The sequence below is a fragment of the Geospiza fortis genome, unplaced genomic scaffold (assembly GCF_000277835.1).
Source record: "Geospiza fortis unplaced genomic scaffold, GeoFor_1.0 scaffold262, whole genome shotgun sequence".
NCBI lineage: Eukaryota > Metazoa > Chordata > Aves > Passeriformes > Thraupidae > Geospiza > Geospiza fortis.
The window spans coordinates 829,365-851,956 of NW_005054510.1; the positions used below are offsets into that span (position 1 = coordinate 829,365).

Genomic DNA, 22,592 nt, shown 5'->3' on the forward strand with positions numbered 1-22,592 from the left:
CATTATCTAAACTCTGCCTGGGTTCTCTGGTGTTCTCTGACATGATCTAAACTCTGCCTGGGTTCTTTGTGCTGCCCACAGCAATGAAGTCTCCTGGGTCACTTCTGCTCTCAGTGCAAGGTTGGAGTGAGCCTTGCTGGAGCAACTCCACCCATCCCAACGGGCTCCAGAAGTCACCCCAGTCTATCCCAACCCCAAACACCCAGAACCTGTCCCAGGGCTGTAAAATGTCCATGGAAAAGCCAGGATGGTTCTCCAGACACTCACAAGCAGAACAAGCTTTTTGCAGCTCCAGCAGGAGCCCAACTCCCGCTGAAAACCAAGAGATTTGGGGTTTCTGAGTCACTGAAAGCCTTTTTGAAAAGCTCTCCAGCGGCCAAAAGCGAACATGACAGTTCAGAGGAGCACAAACCCAGCCCCACCCTCGAGAGCCTTGCTTTAATTTGTCCTTTCCCACCAAGAGCTGCGGGATGGATGCTGAGAACAATGGGGACACAGACAGAACTCCTCGGGAAATGCAGATTTTTCCCTCTGTAGGGCTTCCAGCGGCCACAAGGCAGCACGGGCAGGTAGGGCCGAGCTGGCAGAGCTGGCACAGGCAGCAGTGCCCACTGTTTGCACATGCTGGAAAAATCGGGATGCGTCTCCAACGCCCCCGGGCAAGGGAGATGCTGGAAATAGCATGGCCACGGTTCAAGCTCTCGCAGCACAATGGGCACCAACCCAGGCCCCGCTGGTGTCAGGAAGGAGAGCAGGAACGCGTTTTATGCCTCCTGAGGGGGAAAAGAGCGAGGCAAAGCTGTCCCAGCTGGAGCTGCTGGCTCCGGGAGAGGCGGGTTTGGCATTCCTTGGAAGTGGCAGAGCTGGAGGAACAATGAGTGTTCCTCCTGGATGGTGCCCAGGCCTTGCTGGGCTCTGTCCTCATCCTGGCGGTGGGATTTGCAAGGGAAGAGAGGAGAACCTTGGCTCCGTGTTTCAGAAGGCTGATATTATATTATATTACATTATATTACATTATATTACATTATATTACATTATATTACATTATATTACATTATATTACATTATATTACATTATATTACATTATATTACATTATATTACATTATATTATATTGTATTATATCATATAATGTTATTATAGTTACATTGTATTGCATTGCATTCTACTATATTGTATTAAATAATACAATATATTACTTTATATTACATTACATTGTACTATATTGTATTATATAATATAAGATAATATCATATAATATTGTATATGCTATACTAAAACTATACTAAAGAATAGAGAGACAGGAGGCATCAGAAAGCTAGAAAGGAATAGAATGATAATAAAAACCTGTGATGGGAGGGGGAATTCCTTACTCAAAGGGTGGGTGGCCCTGGCAGGTGCCCAGAGCAGCTGTGGCAGCCCCTGGATCCTGGAAGTGCCCAAGGCCAGGCTGCTTGGACATTTGGAATACCCTGGGACAGTGGGATGTCCCTGCCATGGGATGAGCTTTAGGGATCCTTCCCAACCCAAACCATTTTAGGACACGAGGATGTCTAAAATCAGCACTCTGTGTTATCAGTTCAGAGCTCTGGGTAAATCCTTTCAGCCCCAGTCCCCCTGCTCTCCATGGACATCAATAAACACCTGATTTTAGTCCTTGGTACATCCCAAAAAACCTTCTGAGATGGTTCAGAGGAGATAAAAATCCCAATTTAGCTGCCTGTTAGGAAAGTCCCCTGTTAGGGACTTGATGCATCTGAGGGGAACCAGGGACTTTCCTGAGCAAAGGAAAACTTTGGGATGTGAAGTGGAAACAGCAAAGAGAAAAAAGCTTTTTGGTCACTGCATTTGGCTTTAATTAGCCTGCCATGGCTGCTTCTCCAAACCAGCCAAAAACTTTCTCTGGGGGGTTTCCAAAACCTCTTCAAGCTCTGTGTGCACTGGAAATGCAGCACAGCTTGGTTTCGTCATGTTGGATTTGGACTTTTTCTCCTATGATCCCGAAGGAAACAAGGGAAACCAGAGATGTGTGGGCAAGGAAACAATTTTTTAAAGGAATGACATCACTTGGCTGCCCTTAGGAGCAAAGTGGTTCTGAACTGGATTTGTGTGAATACATTCCCACTGTGCACTGTCACAATCTGCAGCCTAAACTGGGTCTGTGTTCTCAAGGTCTGGGCCATTTGGACTCCAGAAATGTAATTTCTGTCGTGGTCTGTCCTGCTCCCACCAGGACCTGCAGCCCTGTGGAGCCTGGCTTTGCTCAGACACTGAGGTCATGATGAGTTTTAACCTATTTTAAATGCAGAGGCCTCAGAGTGTAATGTCCCACGCAGTTGTGACTGGGATGAGTGCTCCTTTCCCTGACAATATTATGGCCTGTGTTATTTCATTTTAATTCTTGCACTTGGCTTTTTCCTGGAGGCTGTGACAGGGCCAGCAGAGACTCCAGGACAAAAATTTCTACTCCTCTTGTGGAGAAGGATTGAGACATGAGAGCAAAGTGGAAAAAAAAACCAAAAAACCCTGGAAATACAATGAAAAGCTTTAAAAACAACCCATGCAATTTTGCAAAATTGCTTCTCTTCAGCAATTCCCTGTGAATTTGGGGAAGGGGGGGATTGCTGCTGCGCAGGGTTCAGGCACAGCAATGGTGTAAATTGCAAATTGAAGTGCCAAAACCAGTCTGGCCTGTGCAGGTCACTGGAGTAGACACAGCTCTTGCCTGCAAGCATTTGTAATCTAAAACCCCAGCTCTATTCCCGCTGGAGGTAATGACAAAACTCCATGTGATTGCAAACGGAACAGGATTAGACCCTAACTAAATAAAAGGAGCTTTTTTTTTTTCTTTTTTCCAGTCACCAGATACTCCTTCCCCACGACAAATTCAAACAGCTTTTGTTCAGGAGTCCAAGAACCCAGTTTAGTCTGGAAAAAATAAAACCAGCACAACTTCTTTCCTCACTTTCCAGCAGCTTTGGAAAGACAAGATTTGAAAGAGAATTCCCATCTGTTATTGGAGCATTTAATCATTCTCCAAAAGGCAGCACAGTTTTTATTTTCTCTGGGGAGCGAGCAGCATTAGCTGAGGCATAAAGCAAACTCCACCAAGTGTAGAAAAAACTCACCCTGATGTCCTGTTTGACAAACTGACCTGCGGGTCACAACCTGAGTTTATTGATCCGTGGGGCCTTGTCTGGGTGCCGGGCATGTTTTCTGGACTTTGGTTTCAGCTGCATTCCTCACTTCTCAAAGAGGGGGTGTGGATTTCTGCTAGGAGTAACCACTGGGAAGGAAGTTCATTAAGTGTGCAGGCAGTGCAGGACCAAGCATGCTCAGTGCAAAAAGCTTCGCTGCCCTGCCTGTCAAGCCCGGGGTTTGAACTCGGTCCAGAACGCCGGATTTACTTTTCAGGAAGAAACCCTACCTGCCTGGGCTGCTTTTTTTTTTTTTTTTTCCCCTTCCCTCCTCCTCAGAGGAGCGCAAACAATGTTCTTTTGATGCTTTCCTGCGAGTGGGAATCTCGCCCTGGAGAAGGAGACAAAACTTTGCTACCTGTGAAACGAAGACTGCTTAGGTCAGTACGAGGGGGCGCAGAGGAACTTTGCGAGCAGCTCGTGTGACTTTTGAACTCCCCTGTTTCTGCTCTCCTCTATCCCTTTCCATCTCCAGCAGAGCTGAACTTTTTGGGGGAAAAAAAGAAAAAAAAAAACACTGTTCAGCAGTTGTTCAGCAGTTTTCTGCTTGCCCATTCTCTCTGCTGAAGGTAAACTTGGTTTTAAGTGAAAACCAAGCCTGAATTTGCTGGGAGCTGAGCTTAATTTTGCAAAGTTGACTTGCTGATAGAACAGAGGTTTTGCTTTCTTTACTTTTTCTTCTCTTTCTTCTTTTTCCTCTCAGTGCAACCCTGGGCTTCCAGCGTGTGCTTTAAAAGCTGTTCCCCCCTTTCTCTCCCCGCCCTCTGCCTTAGAGCTGAAAATGAGACTCGTTCTTGAATAATAAACTCTGTGTTATCAAGCAAATCTTGTGGCTTGTTCATGTGATTGCTCCCAGTCCCAGCATCGATGGCTTTTGCCTTTTAATACGTTTTCCAGTTCTTTCTGGAAAAGGAATTGCAAAACTTTTAGCAGAGAGGTGAGACAAAGCAATTTTAGTTGATAACTGAATTTTACTCAGTGGCTGAATTTTTAAGTTTTTCAGTTTTTAAGTGCTCTCTACTTTTTGCTTTTAAAAGCATACCTACAACTCCTGTTTCTCGAGGATTCAAAATATTCCCAACCTTAGAATGGGAAAAGAGAATTTTTCTTCTTTTTTTGTGAGACTTTGTGCTGCCTAATGGAGATTTTTCTGAACGTAGGCCAAATGGCCAAGAAACAAAATGACCACTGAATAAGAAGTGAAATAGACTTAAATAATTAGAAACTGCCTGTAGTTAATGATTGTTTGAAGTGGGTCAGAAACATTTGGCAGCTCCTGGTGTTAAATTTTGTCCTGGGATATACTTGGGAATAGTTATGTGGTTTATCAAGAGTTGGGATTTAAGTTTGTGTGTTTGTTTGAGGAGTGGGCACAGACTTGGATATTTGTTTTAGAAACTGAAGGAATGACTTAAACACGTGCAAACGTGAAATCCTTGTGTTTAACAGCTGTATGTTTATTATTTGGTTGTTCTAAACTGGGAGTTTTGCCATGCAGAGGATCTCAGTAGGAAAAAAAGGGATAGCAGGTATGATGAATAACTCCTAGCTGGAGCACCAGGAGTGGAAAATACCTTTGCAAACTCCAAGAATTTTGCAAAAAAACCTCTGTGCAGAGGGGGAGAGGAGGATTGGGTTTTGCTGGATCTCCTGGGGGATTCCCACTGGGATTACCTGCCTGGAGCCCGGGCAGGGATGGGGGGCAGCCAGGCCAGGCAGAAGGAATCTGCAAAAACCCAAAGCTGGAGCTCTCTGATCTTTGCCCACGCGCACCCCCTGAGATCCAAGGGAGTTTTTGATGAGGGAAGGCTGGGGAAATGTCTCTGCCTTTTGATTTGGGGGCCTGCTGGGGATGGTGGTGCTGCAGACGGACACGGTGTGGCCACGGGGCTCTCTCCCCCTGGACATTCCAGCCCTCCATTTCCTGGGAAATGGGGAGGGTCCTTTGTCAGGCACTTTGCATATTTATGGACAAAAAAAAAAGCCTTGTGCTTTGAGAGGTGAATAAACCCAGGCTGCAAAGCTGCACATCCTTGTCTGAGTGTTGAACACAGACTTTTGGTGCCTGAGATTGATCCCAGATCCATTGTCCTCATCCGGGCACAAACAACGTGGTCTCCCCCATTGTTCCTTTGCAGGTACCCAGATTGCACAGATCCAGATTTGTACAAACCCACTTCATGTGGAAATTATAATTCAGGACAGGAAATGTTTTGTGATTATTTAATTTCCCTCCCCAGGATTGAGATTTTGCAATTTGTAGGTTTGCAAAAGTTGCACGTGGAAAACAACTTTTGGTGCACAGAGGCCAGACTTTCACCTGTGGGATACTCAGGTCCCCATTGTTCCTTTGCAGGTACCCAAATTGCACAGATCCAGATTTGTACAAGCCCCTTTAATGTGTAAAATTACAATTCAGGACAGGAAATGTTTTGTGACTATTTTATTTCCCTCCCCAGGGTTGAGATTTTGCAATTTGTAGGTTTGCAAAAGTTGGAAGTAGAAAAAATTCTTGGTCCACAGAGGCCAGACTTTCACCTGTGATGTGGAATACTCAGGTCCCCATTGTTCCTTTGCAGGTACCCAAATTCTATAAATCCAGATTTGTACAAACCAATTTCATGTGGAAATTATAATTCAGGACAGGAGATATTCTGTGTTCATTTAATTTCCCTCCCCAGGGTTGAAATTCTGGAATTGGTGCAAAAGTTGGAAGTGAAAACAACTCTTGGTCCACAGAGGCCAGACTTCCACCTGTGATGTGGAATACTCAGGTGCCCATTGTTCCTTTGCAGGTACCCAAACTGCACAGATCCAGATTTGTACAAACCCACTTCATGTGCAAGATTATAATTCAGGACAGGAAACATTTTTTTAATTATTTAATTTCCCTCCCCAGGGTTGAGATTTTGCAATTTATAGGTTTGCAAAAGTTGCAAGTGGAAAACAACTTTTGGCCCACAGAGCCAAGATTTTCACCTGTGATGTGAAATACTCAGATCCATTAAATGAGGATCAGCCAGGTTTTGGCCAAGAATCCATTTAGTCTCCTGTCCTCCTTTGTTTTCATCCTTAAATAGAGATATATTTCTTCCTTCACCTCCCCAGGTATTCCCAAGGCAAGTCTGCTCCTGTTTGTGGCTTGCATTTAAATCCTTCTTTATTTCTAAACCAAGGGAGGGGAATTCCACAGTTCCTGGAAAGGCCCAGGTCTTTCTAAGGTTTCATTTACCATTTCTAAGCTTTCATTTACCTCCACAGTGGAGCAAACCATTGCAAATGTGCTTAACCTCATTTTCTGTCCTCATTTTTTGTGCCGAATCCTGCTTTTTTAAACTATTTAAAGAGGGGAAAAAACCTTAATGTGTCCCTCCAGAGTTCCGTGGATGGTTTTGCTCTTTGAAATGGAGATGTCTCCATCTGAATCCAGAGGTGAAATTTGGAGGAGAGGAAGGGGCTGGATCCCATCTCCTTTAGCTGTGGGGCTGCTCTTGGAATCCTGGAGCCCTTCAGGCACCTCTCCCAGTGCTCACACTTCCATTTTATTTTATTTTATTTTATTTTATTTCATTTCATTTCATTTTATTTCATTTCATTTCATTTCATTTCATTTCATTTCATTTTATTTCATTATTTTATTGAAGATGGGGATTTCTCAGAGCACTTTGAGGATCAGGATGTCAAAATCCATCGGAAACACCCTGGGAGAGAGGGGCAGCAGGGATGAGGGAAACAGCCCCACAAGGGGGTGTCTCTGATGGGTCATTCCTGCATCCTAAATGGGATTTAGGAACACTCACATTCCTAACTGTGATCTGTGCAGGCAGAGGACCCTGTGGTTGTTGGGATGTTCTCCCAAGAGCAGGACTCTCCATGTGGGAGAGCTCAGGGAGGTGGAAAAGCAGGGATGATTTCTTTTGGAGGAAGCTGCACTAGGTGAGGACGTGGGATCTCTTTGGAGGAGGCATTAAAAACTGCGTTTTTTCATGTCTGGAGCAGAAGTGTAAGGGGAAAACTGCAAATGGTGCCTCAGGCAGAAATGTGCATTACCATCACCCTCTTGTCCTTGAGAAGAACCAAGGAGCAGCAGGGCAGGGCACTACTGGAGGCTCCTGTGCCTGATGTTTGCCCAGGATCAGTGCCCTGAAACACCCCTGGGAACATCCAGAATGTTCTTTCCCCACCTTCCCTGTCCCCAGGATCAGCACATGGAAATTGCTGCAGGGAATGAGCCGTGGAGGAGTTGGAAAAGTTCAAAATGAAATCTCTTTGCAAGTTCAAAATAAAACCTTTTCCCTCAAGCTGTTGAATTTACCCCAATTTCTCCTAAAAGGCAGAGAGGTGTTTGAGACATGGGGCAGTGGCTGTGAGCAAAAAACCAATTCCTGGTGTTAATGGTGAATTCCTCCCTTCGTTTTTGCAGGTAGCAATGGAAATGAAAGCAATTCTGTTTGGCCACACAGGTTCCACAAATGTAAGTACAAACAGAATTTCTTTTGCCACTTCTTTTGGTGGAAGTGTGAGTCTAACACGAGATCAAAGCCCAAGACACGTGTTGATGTTGTGTGGGGTTTTTTTTAAAAAAAAGCAAACAAACAAGGAGGTCAGGGGAAAGTTACTTATTTGACATTTTCCTGCTGGCTTTGCAGAAAATCAGGGTTCATTTGGATTTAGATCCAGCTGCATTTGGGCCAAAGTTGTCTCTGGAGAAGTCTAGGAGGGACAGGGGAGGAGAAAAGCTTTTAGCTCTGTCTGTTGAGAAACCTCCTGGGCAGCAATTTCAGGAACTCCTGCGGGACTGAGAAGTTTAACTCCTATTTTTAGAAGTATTGTGGGAGCTTAAATCAGCCTTTAAAGCTTTTAGGAACCTGGCAAGGCAGGTGGGAACCCCGTGGGATGTGGGAAGTGTCTGAACAGGTTGTGAACCTCACTCTGAGAGTGAATGCTTAACTCACCAGAGGGACATTAGCAAAACCCACTCGACTCCTGCATCAATCTTCCCATATCCAAATCCTTATAAATCTCCTGGTTTCAGAGGGGCTGGCATGCAGAAATTCTGAAGCCTGACTTTGAGCCTCTCAGCGATTTTGGATGTTTTATCCATTGCTTCCAAATCACAAATTAAAATAATGAATGCAATGCATATTTCAGTGTCTGTTGGTGCCTCGTGGAGTTCACCAAAGTTCAGGGGAGGTTTTTTTAATTTTTGTTTGAGGGCTGGGGGGTGCTGCAGAATTTAAGCTGAAGTTCAGTGCAGATTCTGCTCTCTGCAAAAAAAAAAAAGTTTTTTTAGCGTTACAACCTGGGCCAGAGTTCAGCATCTGAATCCCCTTTCCCCGGGCAGAGGTGCAAAGAAATGGAACTTTGTGCATCGAGATGCAAATTCTCCATAGAAATGGGGCTTTTTCTGAGCTGCTCTCGGGGTTCAGGTGGCTGAAGAAACGAGCTTTGTGTTCCCCAGGCAGCAGGGACCAGGGTTTCTGCAAAGTGCCTTTGTCTGGGGATGTGTAAAGCCCTCAATGTGTCATTCTTTCTGCTTCAGCTGGTAGAGACTCCCATCTTCTCTATTGATTTTACCCAGAGTTCTGCCTGCCCTTGAAGGTGTGACCTGTACCTCGGGCTAATTTATTTCTGTCATGGCTGCAGCGTGGTTTAGAGGGCAGCAGGGCTGGGAGGGAGAACAATGAATTCAGCATGGAATATAAATCCCAAGGCTGCAGCCCTCAGACATTCCAGCACACAGCCCATTCTCCTGCCTGGCATTCTGCACGCTCTGGGATTAAAAAGGAGGGAAAGAAAAAAAAAAAAAAGGAAAAAAAAAAAAAAAAAAGAAAAACCCAACAAAAATAAAAGGCAGGCATTTGTATAACTAATCAGGTGAGCCATTGTGGGTAATCCCTTTGGTCACACACGCTGGCATGGATATTAAAATTTGCTGGGCTTCTAAACCACTTACAATGACATCTTAGTTTGTGAACCTGAATGGAAAAGCCTCACCTTGATGGCCTGGGAGTGTTTTTGGAGCTGAGCACTGGAAATCTGTGTGTGGATGGGCAAAAAAGGTTTGGTTTTGTGCTGAAAACTCATTTTGGTGGGCAGGCTGATGGATTGTTTTTAAAATTTCGTTTTATTTTGTGTTGTATCACACTTAGTTTCCTGCTCAGCTTTTATAAACTTAAATATAAATTTAAATGAGGTTTAAGCTCCGCAAAGTTCAGGCTGCTGGCCCCTCTCACAGTGGGGTTTTCTCTCCTGCCCTGCCTGTGCCCTGCAGCCTCCTGCCCCATGCAGCTCATCTGTAACTGGATTTGGGGAATCCTAAATCCTAAACCCACTTCCCTGGGAAAAACTTGTTGCTCCTGAGTTCCCCTGGGGGAAAGCTGAGCATCCTGCTCGGGAAACCTTGGGCTGGCAGTGCAGGCAGCACTGGGGTGGCTTGCGGGGATTTCCAGGCTCCCTCCTCCCACCTGCGTGAGGTTTTGGGTCAGATTTTGAGTTTTTGGTCATGCTGTGATGAGGGTGACGGTTTGGGGGTGATTTCCTGCAGTTCAGGGTGCTGCAGCACAGGAGGGGCTTTATAAAGCAGGAGTTTGCATCATTCCAGTTTACTGCCTGCCCTGGGAATGTGGGGCTCGTCCTTCAGAAGGGCTGAGCCAGGAGCAGCTGCCCTGGGCTTTCTGCTGGGGCTCAGGGCAGTGGGGCCAGCAGGGGAGCTCCGCGTTCAGAGCAATGCAGAGCACTCTGCAGCTGGGTTTATTTCATTTCCAGGTGATTTTCTGGGAGCTGCTGCCGCAGAAAGCACTAAATTAGCCTGGGATGGCTGAATTCAGTGAAAATTCAACCCCCCTGGCCTGTGGAGCCACGTTTGTGTGCCAAACAGAATTTAAAGTTTGCAGTTAAATCTGGTTATTTTCCGTGGGATTTGGGTGCCAGTGGGTCCATGTGCCACGGCCATAAATGTTTGGTTTTCTTAGCCCAAAGGTTTCGTGCAGAAATATTTTGGCGGCACCTGTAGAGGGGAAAAAGCAGAACAGGGGGTGACAAATTAGAGTAAAAATGTGAATAAAAAGAAGGTGAGGGGAAAAAGCAGAACAGGAGGTGACAAAGTAAAAATGTGAATAAAAAGAAGGTTTAGGATTTATGGAAGGGGCACAGGGATATAATAAGAAATTAAATGGTATCTTTTGCACCTCCACTTTCCTCTTGTGTACAGATATGATGTCTGGCAATGTATTGATTATTGCCAGGGAATAAATAATGCCCAGCTGCAGCCTCCTGGTATCTTGGCATCTTTGTGTTTATGGGTCTCACCCTTTTTCTTTGGCCCCCAAGAGCAATAAAGTCAGCCAAGATCCGGCCCTTGCAGAGCATTGCTGCTCTCCTCGAACACAGGGAGGGAGGAATGAGAGCAGCTCCAGCACAGGAAATACCCTGGCTGCTCCTCTGAATGATTTTTTGGACTTCCAAAGAAAACCTGAAAGAAAGAGGGAGGAATATGAATCCTGAGCTGACTCATGGCACCAGCCCAGGGTTTGGGGTTCAGCCCCTCTCTGAAACACTCAGACTCCAGTTCTGGCCACAACCCACCCCAGGGGTTTTTTTTGGGGAGCATTTCACTGGAGAAAAAGTTGTTCCAAATGTTATTTCCCCGATTTTTCCTTAAGGGGCAGCTCACAAGCTGGAGGGAACCTGAGGTTCTCAGTGTTTCTCCCTCCCTTGTGCCGCCTCTGCCAAAAAGCTTTTGTGCTTCTGAGTGATGTTTGCTATGAATTGATGTTTTCAGGTTGGTGATTTTTGGGATTCCCTCCCTGAAATCCAGGTTTTGGCAGAGGTTTCAGCTCTTGCCGCAGAGGCTGGGGTGGAACAGGGTGAAAATTTCTGCTCTGGCCACTTTGGCTCCTTCTGACGCTCATCTCCACATCATCCTGGCCTATTTCATGGATATTTTCTCCCTCCATGTGCTGGGCAACTTTGGAAATTAAAGAAAGGGAAAATAGAATAAATAAAATGCTCAAGACCCTCAATGGAGCTGCTGTGCAGTGGGAATTCTCCTCCTTTAGACCCTCAGAGCTGTCAGCACTGAAAACATGAATTCAGTTGATGTTTCCTTGCTGTTCTGGAGGTTTTGGGGTTTTTTCCTCTTTTTTTGGGTGTCCTAGAAAGGTGTTGGAGTGCTCAGGTTAACCCCAGAGGCAGCTGGGAGTCAGTGAGGGGAGAAATGAATCCCAGGGCTGATGGCAGGAACAGAGAACACACCACAACCCTCTAGATAAGATGTCCAAGGTGTAATGGGGGATTCTTAGGACTGAGAAGCATCCCATTGATGCAGCTGAGATTTTATTAATGAATAAAATTAACTCAATTTATGATTAAATTAATTTATCAACTAAAAACATCACTCTCTTTTCTTTCTTTTTTTTCTTTTGATAGCAAAATGAAGGGAAAAAAAAATACCCAAAGCTGGGTCTGAGAGGGATGGTTGCAAAATAATTTAATAGCTGAGGTGGCCTCTCATGTGCTGCCCAGATGTGCAGGCCCAAATGTCTGTTCTGGGAGGCTGATTATGGAATACATGCATTTAGAGCTGGGAGCAAAGGGAGAATTGATTTCTTTCTGGAGTGGTGTGGCTGTTGCTGTGCTGGAGATAATTAAACACCAGAGCAGAAGCAAAACTGAGCTGGAAAAGGAGCATTATTGCACCTCTAGGTGGAAAGAACCGTGGGATTGTCTGCACTGGGGTGGGCAGAAGTTAATTTTTATTAAAGTGGGGATGCACAGATAAAGTGCATTGAAGTGCACTGAGGCCATTGTGGTCGCTCTTGGTCTTGGTGGAAGAGATTTTGTGTAAACTTGATTTGGTTCCAAACTAAATGCAGTGAAGCCAAATTCAGGCCACTCTGATTGTGGAGTCTAAGCAGGGTTTTAACGCTTCTCAACTAACTCACCTCAAAAATTAATTAATATAGTTTGGTTATCTTGAGTGCTCTGCTGCAGATGCTCAAAGTCCACTTTTGATTTTATCATTCTCTCCTTGCAGTACTTGGGGGTTTTTTGCCTTGCAGACTCCAAGATAATGTGCTAATTTCAGCTTTCACAAGAAAAAAAAAAAAAAGGTGTTGCAGAGAACATCTTTGAGAATATGAACCCCAAAGGTGTCAATATCTGAATTCAGATAATTTTAGTCTAATTTTAATCTTGCTTTTGAAAGTTCAGACTTGTAAATGCTGGGGTTTATTCTGTGCCCTGGAGGGAGTGGTGGGATTTTAGGTGGTGTCATAACTGGGAATCTGATTTCTGTCATGTGGCTTAGCACTGATTATCCCCTGCAAGGAGGGAAAACAGCTTGGCTGAGGGATATCCATGGTTGGGATGAAACAAATTCCATGGAATGACAGGACGGGTTGGGAGGGACCTCAGAGCTCATCCAGTCCCATGGGCAGGGACCCTTCACACTGTCCCAGGGTGCTCCAGCCGGGCCTTGAGAACTTCCAGGGATCCAGGGGCAGCCACAGCTGCTCTGGGAATTCCAGCCCAGCCTCTCTCCCAAATTTCTTCCCAAAATCCCATCTAAACCAGCACATGGAATCCTGGAATGGTTGGAGGGACCTCAGAGCCCAACCAGTCCCACCATGGTCCCCACAGCTCCCAATGTTCCAGGGTGCTCCAGCCTGGCCTTGGGAGCCTCCGGGGGCCCCGGGGCCAGCCACAGCTGCTCTGGGAATTCCATGCCAGGGCCTGCCCACCCTCCCAGCCAGGAATTCCTTCCCAAACTTGCAGCTAAACCTGAATTCCATGCCAGGGCCTCCTCATGCTCCCAGCCAGGAATTCCTTCCCAAACTTCCAGCTAAACCTGAATTCCATCCCAGGGCCTCCTCATGCTCCCAGCCAGGAATTCCTTCCCAAACTTCCAGCTAAACCTGAATTCCATCCCAGGGCCTCCTCATGCTCCCAGCCAGGAATTCCTTCCCAAATTCCCACCTAACCCTAACGCTTTCCCAATATTTCATGCCAAAATCCCATCTAAACATAGAATCCTGGAATAATTTGGGTTGGAGGGACCTCAAAGCCCAACCAGTCCCACCATGGTCCCCACAGCTCCCAATGTTCCAGGGTGCTCCAACCTGGCCTTGAGAACTTCCAGGGATCCTGAGGCAGCCACAGCTGCTCTGGGAATTCCATCCCAGGGCCTGCCCACCCTCCCAGCCAGGAATTCCTTCCCAAACTGCCCCCTAAACCTTCTCTCTGTCAGTTTGAAGCCCTTCCCTGTGTGCTGTCCCTCCAAGCCTTGTCCCCAGTCCCTGTGCAGCCCCCAGGTGCCAGCCCAGCCTGCAGCTCCCTGCAGGGTCACCAGAGCTCCTCCGCTGCCATTAAACCCCAGAAATGGGCAAACCCCTGTGATGGACACCTACAATTCTGCTGTTCCTCTGTTTAGGAGTGGAGGCACTTCCCAAACCTGTGATGGGTTGAGAAATGTGAATTTTACAGAGATTTGGGACCAAGAAAAGCAGGAGCCTGGTGGGTTTTATTTCCCCTTTTGGGGGGCAAGTAATTTAAGAGCTCTGTGTGTGTCTCCGTTTCCTCAGCTGTCAGTGGGGGAATTACTTCACAAGGGACTGGAAATATCATTATAATGATCCTTGGGATGTGCTTTCATATGCTGGGAAGGAGAGTGGGAGCGTTCACATGTACCAGAGAAAAGGGGAAAAAGTAGGTTAGGCCTGTCTGAGCTTGTCATGCTTCTCCTGTGTCAGCAAACTCGGGGAGACAAGAGAAAGGAGAGGAAGAGAGATCAAAAGAATACATTAAATTAAAAGGTAAACAGGGAAAGTTAAACTTAAAGCAGCCAGGAGGGAGCTGCACGGGGCTTGGCTGCGTTCGTTCAGGATTTTCTGTCCTGGGCCAAGATCTTGGTCAGCAACAAAAACCCCAAGGAAATCCCTGTGTGGGCAAGAGCTGGGGGTGCTCTGCGTGAGGGGAGAGGCCTGTGGAGGAAATTTGGAGGGAATTTGGAGGAAATTTGGAGGGGTTTTCCCCTGGTGATGGAGAAAGCAGGGCCCTGGTGGAGCTGAGATGCTCAGGGTGGCACACTGGGTGAGATGGCAGCAAAGGAAGGATTGAGTTATTGCCTCTCACCTGTGCCTGCTCGCTGGCAGGGGTGAGAGGCAATAACTCTTTATAAATGTGGTTTTTATGTCCTCCCAGCTCTCAGCAAACTGGGTTTTAGGGGCTTCCTAAAGATTCTGGAGCAGCTAGGCTGGACTTTAATGTTGAATTTGAGCTAGTCTAAGTGTCAAGGCCACGCTGGACAGGGCTTGGACAACCTGGCCTGCTGGAAGATGTCCCTGCCCAAGGCTTGAGATGATCTTTAAGGTCCTTTCCAACCCAAACCATCCCAGGATGCTGTGAGCAGACAGAGCTCTGAGCTGTGCTTATGTTCTATTCCCTTTAATCTGTTCTGTGGATGAAATAGGCCAAGGAAGCTTTAAATGCAGATCTATCCCGTGAATTTTCCATATAAAGTAGGTGGAGGAGAACAAGAAGCACACGGGGGAAAATTCCCGACAGTCAATATATGGAGGGTTGGTTATATTTTTACAGAATGATAGGTCAAACACTAGGCTGCCAAAAGCAATCATACCACTTGTAATCTTCTTTAACTGTATCCAGTCAGAAAAAAAGATGAAAAATTGTTTTTCTGCCTTTGAAGAATGGAAATATCTTTTCCTATTCCCACCCTGACCTGTTTTACTCGGAGAGATTCTGGATCCACTCACTCAGCTAAATCATCATAAGCAGAGTGAGATGGAAACAAAAAACTTGTCCTAAAACTCTGCCTTTTGCACCTCCAGCAGCTGGGGAGGGTTTTTTTTTTTAAGAAAAATGCTTGATTTGCATGCTGAGCCTTATCTGTGAGCACTCGGAGGCCAGCTTTGTGTGGTATAATCTTATTTTTGCACACGGTGAGGCTGTTTGGCTGTGTGTCATGTCCAGCCTTCCTTTGGGGGAACCAGCACTCACCACGAGTTTCCTCCAAGGGGCTGCAGAGGAGTTTTTTAAACAGACTCAAGATAAATAGGAGTGGTGGGATGGGGTAGAAAACCAAAAAAAAGAAGATTCCCCAGGCAGCTGAGCTGGTGGCACAGCTGTGCTGAGGTACAGAGCCCAAAATCAGGTGAAGCAAGCACGGGGAATGTGGAGGGCAGGATTTGAGGCACATTTTGGTTTGTGCGTGCAAAATCCCTGCAGCAGGAACATCTGCCTGGTGTGGCGCTGGCAAGGGAATGGGCCACGGAAAGGCAGGGAGCTCTCCGTGTTCGTGTTTTAATTAAAATGAAATGTGGAGTAGCAGAATCATCTTGGTATTTTAGGAGATTTGTGCTCTGGTGGGGCTGAGTGTCTGGGAAAGTCTGTGGGGATGTTGCGATGAGGCTTCTTCATGTTTCAAACCTTGCAAAAAAAGGTTATTCTATTAAAAAAAAAAACCAAACAACCAGCAGTTTTTAGGAGGTGTGGAACAGTGGACAGGGCTTGGAGCACCCTGGGATAGTGGAAGGTGTCCCCAGAAGAGTCCATGGCCTGATGAAGGTGAGCATCCTCACCAGCAGCAGTGAGGCAGAAGCTGCAGGCTGAATTTGTGGTGAAATATTTCCCCCAGGGCTGTCAGCAAGCACTGGAGCAAGATTAAACCCAAATGAAAATCCTAAGGTGCTGCTGTAGTGCAGTTTTGGATGGAAAACCCACTTACATATTTTTAATTGTTGCCCTCATGGAGGATAAGTTGCAATATTCCGGTGCACTTGCAGAATAGAGAAACCCAGAACTAACTCAGGGCTCCTCAGCAGGGTAAGAAAATTTCAGGTGAGGTTTGTAACTCTTGCTTTGAGATTTAATGCAAATCTGAGCCATAGCAGAGAATATTTAGATTTTAATTCAGAACTGAATGTGCCAAGTGAGTGGTATCTACCGCAGCAAAAATTGGGGTTTTGAGGCACTCTCCAAAGCTCTTCACCTTTTGATGCCATTCCTCAGAGCCAGCTCGCTGGCTGATTTAGTGATGCCATAAAACAGGAGCCATCTCTGGTATTTACAGACTTGTTTTCGTGGTTCCCTGATGGTGCTTAAATCTCCTTACCCCTCGTGCCACCTTCTGAGAGTGTCAGACCATCACAGCCTGCTTCTTGTTGCTCTTTAAATCCTATTTTATTTTTGCTTTTCTTGCAAACCCAACAGCAGCCACTTTCCCTTTTCCCAGTAGTCCCCAGGCAGTGAGGAAGGCTGGCCACTGGCCAATTCATTTAAACCTCTGGAATAATAGTTTGCTCTCTAATGAATAGTCTGGCTTTAAATCTCTCCATTCAAGGGTGGTGGCACTCCTGAAGTTGACAGGTACTTATGAGACACTGAGGAAAGGTCATTTGTTGGGTGTTACTTTCATTGATCTGTCCAGAAAACCTCCTGGCCATTCCTCTGTGCTCCTTGAAGGCAATAAAAAGAAGCAAAAAGCAAGGCAGAAAATCCATTCATTTTCTCATATTTGCTTCAGAAGCCACAAATAACCCATTTCAAGTCAGCAGTTTCCTATTTAAATGTCACAGAATTCAGCCTCACAGTTGGCATCACCTTATTCTGATCGGGGAAACTGAGGCACAGAACAGGGGGGTTATTTTTCCCTGGCCACCAGGTGTTAATCCTGGGCTGGAATGTGGGAGCTCCTTGCTCTGGCTGGCAGAGAGCTGGAGGAACACCACTGGTGGGAGATTGATTGCTCATTTCGTCCTTCTTCCCCCGCACCCATAAATCAAATGCTACCATTTTCTTCCTGAACTTGGAGCTTAATGAACCTAAAAGCAATCTGAGGAAGTAGCACCAAAACCTGGCTATGCTAAAGCCCATTTACAAATGAGAACCCAGAGCATTGGTAAAGTTATTTTTAGTGTAACTTGAGTTTACTTTCCATAGGAGTTGCCAGACCCATATTTCAGGCCCTGGCTTCTTGATGCCCAGGAGAATAAAGTGACTTTGACATCTCCTAAACCAGGCTGGGAGGGAATGGCTCCTACCTGGATTAATGATTGTGAGGCCTCAGGTTTTAGTTTTTCTATTTTTCAGGTTCTGTGCTGCTTTAGTGTGTGGGTCTGGGTTCACATCAGGGGATGCTGAGCTCTGTGCACAGAGCAGGGAGACAAAACAATTCCTGCTCCAGCTGGGCACCAAGGACAAATGATCCAAATCTCAGCCCAAGAGCACAAACACCGTGGGCTGGAGAGAGAAAAACAAGCAGGGTGGGACTGCAGGGGCTAAAGCTGGAATGGGACAATGAACTGCAAGGTGCAAATGGAGCAGAACTGATCCAAGGGAGAGACCCCGGGAGCGGTCGGGGATTTTGGGACCATTTTGGTTCATCTTGGGTTCATTTTGGGACCATTTTGGTTCCTCTTGGGTTCATTTTGTGGCCATTTTGGTTCCTCGTGGGTGCAGCCTTGGCTGGGCTCTTGTGCTGCCCAAGGTGCATCCATTGAGATCCTTTGAATAAATCCCTGCTTTATTCTGTAACTCTGCCCAGCCTCTGTTCTAGGCCAGCCTGCACAAGGCATCAATTGGACTTCAAGGGCTTTTTCAACCTTAATGATTCTCTTAATGATTATCTGCTTGCAGTGGACAAGAATGGGCTTAAATCTCACCCTTTTTGCCCTAATTCTGAATTTTTCTGTGTAAAATTTTCGTGTTTGGAGGAGATGAACCTGATCAGTGTCTGTGCAGGGCTCTCAGCATCCATCTCTTGTGGATGTGGAGCTCCAGCTCATGAATCACTGGAATTCTTCTTGAAAAGCTGAATTTGTGCAAGAAGAGGGTGGTGAACTGTTAAAAATTAGGCCCTTCAGAATTAAAAACGAATTAAAAATCCTTTATCAGGACAGATCACCATAGGAGAGAGATCTGTGGGTCTTGGGAGAGGATATTGGTACCAGAAGATCTGGAAATTGGAGTAGGAAAAGGGGAAAAAAGGGTTTTGGCATTGGAGGGTGAAAGAGGTTGTTCAGTGCCTGAATTCCTGCCCCCAGGACATGGTGAAGGGAGGAATGAAGTCAAGCATGGGCCCCCACCATCACTCAGCTGATATTTAATATTTTAACCTTTAAAAGTGAAGGGAAATGTGCAGGAGCAGCTCTTAAAGAGGAAGGAGCAGTCCCCAGTGATGCACTCTGTGCATCCTCCATGACTTCTGCTCGGAGTGATCCCAGCAAAAATGAGTTTAGGCTGTGGAAAAAATCTGGATTGATGCTTTCCAGTTGATTCTCCAGCCCTAATTGCTCCTTCTCTCCACTTTTTGCTTGGTTTTGTGGCAGTCAAGGATGCCAGAAGCAAAATAATGCCTGGTTTGGGTTTTGCTGTAGCTGTTTTATTTCCTAGAGGACCAAACCTTCTGACAGAGGAGAGTGGAGGATTGGGGAAAGGCGGTTACCCAACAAAATGAAGGATGTAGCCAAAAATGACAGCAAAATCTGCTCCTGATGGAGAGGAATTGGTCAGACTGGAGCATTGTGTTTTCTCCAGGGTACAGGATGGAAAATCTGCTTCAGAAACAAGCCAGTTTGTGCATCAGAAAAGGTTATTTGCTAAAGAAACAAAGTGTTGCTCCAAAGGTGACTGGAGTCACTGGAATTCCTTCCATGGGAGCAAATCTTTGTTTAACAGTGGTTGGAAACAGGCAGGAGAACGCCCCAGGAGCTGTTTGCCACCTCAAGCTCTGCAACAAATGCTCCTCACTCAAAGCGTGGTCAGCTGTTGGATTCCCATGTCTTGCACCTTCATCCATCTTCTTGCACCTCTTCATCACCAACAGGAAAATGGTCCCTGAAGAGGTGCAAGACTCCCATTTTTTGGAAAACACCTCAGGAGCTGTTTCCCACCTCAAGCTCTACAATAATTATTCCTCACTCAGAGCATGGTGAGCTGCTGGATTCCCATGTGGAAAATGGTCCCTGTTGGTGATGAAGAGGTGTAGAACTCCCGTTTTTTAACTCTCTGATCCCTACACATCCCTGAATTCTTTCACGAGGTCAATTCTCTTCTGTTTGGAGGAGGAGGCAAGGAAAAACAATGGAGGCAAATTGCAGCAACAAAAGTGAAAGAGAGAGGAAGCAGAAGGTATTTACTTCTCACCTGCTACAAATTACCCTGCAGCAGAAAGCAGGGAGGAGGAGGAGGAGGAGTGGGATGGTGCAGAACAAAAGGCTTTTCTGCCTCAAAATGCACCAAGGTGGGAGCTCTGTGTTTCTCAGGAGTTTGGTTTCAGCAGCCAGACACATCCTTGGGAAGGGCAGGCCCAGGGCTCTGGGGGCTCTTTTTGCTCCCTAATGACACTCAGGCTTTGTCCCCTGGCCGGGCAGAGTTTGGCTTGCAGGCTAAAGTTACAGTTGGAGCAGAACTCGTTCCATATTGGCTTGTTTGATCCTGGGAGAAGGGGAAAAATCTGCTCAATGCGGTTCTCATTAGCCAAAAAAGCTGTAACATGCTGGAGTCATTAGTAGTTTGTTGATTGAGTTAACCGTGCAAGGCGGGCTGCAATTGATCATCTGCATTCTCATTAAATATGCTGCAGTCTCGGGGAGGTTGTTATGGAACTGCTTGGAAGGCAGGCAGGAGGAATCTTGGTTTCAGCCCAGAGCACCAGTTTTTAAAATCTCTTTTGACTTCAGGCTCGAAGTGTATAATTAATATCAGAGATGGGACTGAGGTGTGACATAAAAATAATCTTTCACTGGAGTGTAACTAGGCAGAGTCGTGTTTCAGCTTGAAACGAGGAGGGAGATGGAGCCTGAAACTTGAATCCAAATTTAAACTTTCTTAGTGCTGCAAGAGGGAAGTGGTGAGGGGTCTGTGGCTGCAGGATTTCCACTTGGGCCTGTCTAGTAGGTATTTGAAGGAAGGAAGCATTGCTGTGCTTCATTTAAAGATAATGAGGTCTAATAAACCCTAACCAAAAGTCAAATTCACTTCATCTTTGCCTTGCTCATAAGCGAGTCAATAAGTGAAAAAGATCTGTATAGAGAGAGAGGTGATAGAATTTCACTTTCAAGAAATGGGTGAACAGGAGTTGCTGAAGAGTGTTACCTTGAAAATATATCATGATCACTTTAAACCTTGTCTATGTCTTTCAGCTTTTGAAATGCTGAAGATCACATCTTGAGGGAATTTGTTGGAGCCTTTGAAGTATTTTTATGTTAGGCCCCTATGGCAGAAGATTGTACAGATCAAGAAAGTACTGAGTAGATTTATTCACAGAAAATGCATTTAAATTACCCAGCTATATGGGCTCACATTCTTCATTTATAGCCTGGTGTCTGGGCTCTGAAATCCTCCCAAGAGCTGAGGTCATAGGATTGGAAAATGAGCTTCTGTACACCATCCTTCTGGCCTTTGGATGTAATGGAGTCTGCACTGTGTGGTAAATTGGACAGAATTCAGAGAAGAGCAACAAAAACAATTAAGGGAGGAGAGGAACTGACTTACATGGAAAGATTAAAGCGTTACAAATTTGTGGTTTGGTGAAGCACAGACTACTGCGAGCGGCTGGAAGTTTCTGGAGACAGGAATGCAGCTTCAAAAAATCCCCGCTCTTGTCTGAACATGGTTTTGTTTGTGTGTTTGTTTTAAAGGCAAATCTTTTCCGAGCAATATCCTCATCTGGTGTAACTTACCCCAGTGCCAGTGAAAACAATGGAGCCGGGGGATCTGGGCCAAATTATACTGTCTAAAAATGTGGCCCTTGCACTCGTTTAAAGCTGGCACAGCAGGGGTGGAAGTGGTAGTTTAGGGAGGCAACTGGTGTTTTAACTCCTGCAAGGTAACTCCTGGTTAAATGGGGGTTAAATGTGGAAGATTTTGGGACATCTTCCTTCTATAGCACCTCTGCAAAATGCTGCCAAAAGCCAGCAAGCTTAAAACATTTAATTGCTTGGCTGAAAATTGGCAAATAATGGGCAGAGAGAGCATTTCTGTTTCCATGCTCTTGCAGAAGCACAGGCAGCTTTTGAAATAGCAGAGAACAGTCTGAAGCAGTCCCAGAAACTGTGGGGCGAAGTTCTGAGGGGCTGCAGGTGTAACCCAGCCATGGGTGAGCAGTCCATGAGTATCCAGGCACTGAGCAGTCCATGAGTAGCCCGGCACTGAGTAGAGCAGTCCATGAGTAGCCCGGCACTGAGTAGAGCAGTCCATGAGTAGCCCGGCACTGAGTAGAGCAGTCCATGAGTAGCCCGGCACTGAGTAGAGCAGTCCATGAGTAGCCCGGCACTGAGTAGAGCAGTCCATGAGTAGCCCGGCACTGAGTAGAGCAGTCCATGAGTAGCCCGGCACTGAGTAGAGCAGTCCATGAGTAGCCCGGCACTGAGTAGAGCAGTCCATGAGTAGCCCGGCACTGAGTAGAGCAGTCCATGAGTAGCCCGGCACTGAGTAGAGCAGTCCATGAGTAGCCCGGCACTGAGTAGAGCAGTCCATGAGTAGCCCGGCACTGAGTAGAGCAGTCCATGAGTAGCCCGGCACTGAGTAGAGCAGTCCATGAGTAGCCCGGCACTGAGTAGAGCAGTCCATGAGTAGCCCGGCACTGAGTAGAGCAGTCCATGAGTAGCCCGGCACTGAGTAGAGCAGTCCATGAGTAGCCCGGCACTGAGTAGAGCAGTCCATGAGTAGCCCGGCACTGAGTAGAGCAGTCCATGAGTAGCCCGGCACTGAGTAGAGCAGTCCATGAGTAGCCCGGCACTGAGTAGAGCAGTCCATGAGTAGCCCGGCACTGAGTAGAGCAGTCCATGAGTAGCCCGGCACTGAGTAGAGCAGTCCATGAGTAGCCCGGCACTGAGTAGAGCAGTCCATGAGTAGCCCGGCACTGAGTAGAGCAGTCCATGAGTAGCCCGGCACTGAGTAGAGCAGTCCATGAGTAGCCCGGCACTGAGTAGAGCAGTCCATGAGTAGCCCGGCACTGAGTAGAGCAGTCCATGAGTAGCCCGGCACTGAGTAGAGCAGTCCATGAGTAGCCCGGCACTGAGTAGAGCAGTCCATGAGTAGCCCGGCACTGAGTAGAGCAGTCCATGAGTAGCCAGGCGCTGAGTGGAGCAGTCCATGAGCAGCCAGGCCCTGAGTGGAGCTGGCTGGGGCAGGCTCAGCTTGGCAGCACAGGCTGGCAGCCCCAGGAGCTCAGAGTCCCGTCCCTGCTCAGGGGATGGGGTGGAGGCCGCCCTGCTCACACAAGGCACGGATTGTTCGCAGGGATTGAGTTACAGCGAGGCTGAGCAATTAAAATAGGGGCTGGCCCTGAGGAAAATGAAGTGTGAAGCCCCTTGGACTGAGAAACAGTCTCAGAAGGGAAGTGGTGGAGGCCCTGGTGCTTGGCAAGTGGGA

General features: G+C 46.6%; 1 long non-coding RNA gene across 1 annotated transcript in view; it reads left to right on the plus strand.

Moving 5' to 3' along the window:
* The first annotated feature begins 7,650 nt into the window (after positions 1 to 7,650).
* Positions 7,651 to 22,592, plus strand: part of LOC115948760 — an 86,426-nt gene continuing 71,484 nt past the window's right edge. The window contains exon 1 of the long non-coding RNA XR_004082542.1: positions 7,651 to 7,671. This is a non-coding gene — a long non-coding RNA (uncharacterized LOC115948760). The remainder of the gene's footprint in view (positions 7,672 to 22,592) is intronic.